This window comes from Hordeum vulgare, chromosome 6H (genome assembly GCF_904849725.1).
Source record: "Hordeum vulgare subsp. vulgare chromosome 6H, MorexV3_pseudomolecules_assembly, whole genome shotgun sequence".
Taxonomy (NCBI): Eukaryota; Viridiplantae; Streptophyta; class Magnoliopsida; order Poales; family Poaceae; genus Hordeum; species Hordeum vulgare.
The window spans coordinates 539,275,565-539,277,790 of NC_058523.1; positions in this window are offsets into that span (position 1 = coordinate 539,275,565).

The following is a 2,226-nucleotide window of genomic DNA, read 5'->3' on the forward strand; positions in this document are numbered from 1 at the left end:
TTGTTTTATGCGTATTTGAGTTATATGGTTGGTTACCGAATGTTGTTCGGAGTCCCGGATGAGATCACGGACGTCACGAGGGTTTCCGGAATGGTCCGGAAACGAAGATTGATATATAGGATGACCTCATTTGATTACCGGAAGGTTTTCGGAGTTTCCGGGAATGTACCGGGAATGACGAATGGGTTCCGGGAGTTCACCGGGGGGGCAACCCACCCCGGGGAAGCCCATAGGCTTTGGGGAGACACATCAGCCCTTAGTGGGCTGGTGGGACAGCCCAAAGGGGCCTATGCGCCAAGAGAAAGAAAATCAAAGGAAAAGAAAAAAAAAGAGGGAAGAAGTGGGAAGGGAGGGGGACTCCTCCCACCAAACCAAGTCCAACTCGGTTTGGGGGGGGAGTCCTCCCCCCCTTGGCTCGGCCGACCCCTTGGGAGTCCCTTGGACCCCAAGGCAAGGTCCCCCTCCCTCCTCCTATATATATGGGGCTTTTAGGGCAGATTTGAGACGACTTTCTCACGGCTGCCCGACCATATACCTCCATAGTTTTTCCTCTAGATCGCGTTTCTGCGGAGCTCGGGCGGAGCCCTGCTGAGACAAGATCATCACCAACCTCCGGAGCGCCGTCACGCTGCCGGAGAACTCTTCTACCTCTCCGTCTCTCTTGCTGGATCAAGAAGGCTGAGATCATCGTCGAGCTGTACGTGTGCTGAACGCGGAGGTGCCGTCCGTTCGGTACTAGATCGTGGGACTGATCGCGGGATTGTTCGCGGGGCGGATCGAGGGACGTGAGGACGTTCCACTACATCAACCGCGTTCTCTAACGCTTCTGCTGTATGATCTACAAGGGTACGTAGATCACTCATCCCCTCTCGTAGATGGACATCACCATGATAGGTCTTCGTGCGCATAGGAAAAATTTTGTTTCCCATGCGACGTTCCCCATCAGTGGCATCATGAGCTAGGTTCATGCGTAGATGTCTTCTCGAGTAGAACACAAAAGGTTTTGTGGGCGGTGATGTGCGTTTTGCTGCCCTCCTTAGTCTTTTCTTGATTCCGCGGTATTGTTGGATAGAAGCGGCTTGGACCGACATTACTCGTACGCTTACGAGAGACTGGTTTCATCTTTAGGAGTAACCCCCTTTGCTCAAAGATGACTGGCAAGTGACGGTTTCTCCAACTTTAGTTGAATCGGATTTGACCGAGGAGGTCCTTGGATGAGGTTAAATAGCAACTCATATATCTCCGTTGTGGTGTTTACGTAAGTAAGATGCGATCCTACTAGATACCCTTGGTCACCACGTAAAACATGCAACAACAAAATTAGAGGACGTCTAACTTGTTTTTGCAGGGTATGATTGTGATGTGATATGGCCAATGATGTGATGTGATATATTGGATGTATGAGATGATCATGTTGTAATAGAAATATCGACTTGCACGTCGATGGTACGGCAACCGGCAGGAGCCATAGGGTTGTCTTTATACTAACATATGTTCTTGCAGATGCGTTTACTATTTTGCTAGGATGTAGCTTTAGTAGTAATAGCATAAGTAGCACGACAACCACGATGGCAACACGTTGATGGATGATCATGGTGTGGCGCCGGTGACAAGAAGATCGTGTCGGTGCTTTGGTGATGGAGATCAAGAAGCACGTGATGATGGCCATATCATGTCACTTATGAATTGCATGTGATGTTAATCCTTTTATGCACCTTATTTTGCTTAGAACGACGGTAGTATTATGAGGTGATCTCTCACTAAAATTTCAAGACGAAATTGTGTTCTCCCCGACTGTGCACCGTTGCTACAGTTCGTCGTTTCGAGACACCACGTGATGATCGGGTGTGATAGACTCAACGTTCACATACAACGGGTGCAAAACAGTTGCGCACGCGGAACACTCGGGTTAAGCTTGACGAGCCTAGCATGTGCATACATGGCCTCGGAACACATGAGACCGAAAGGTCGATCATGAATCATATAGTTGATATGATTAGCATAGGGATGCTTACCACTGAAACTATACTCAACTCACGTGATGATCGGACTTGGGATAGTGTAAGTGGATCATGAACCACTCAAATGACTAGAGAGATGTACTTTTTGAGTGGGAGTTTAGCATATAATTTGATTAAGTTGAACTCTAATTATCTTGAACATAGTCTAAGTCCACTTTGAATATATTTGTGTTGTAGATCATGGCTCACGCAAGTGTCATCCTGA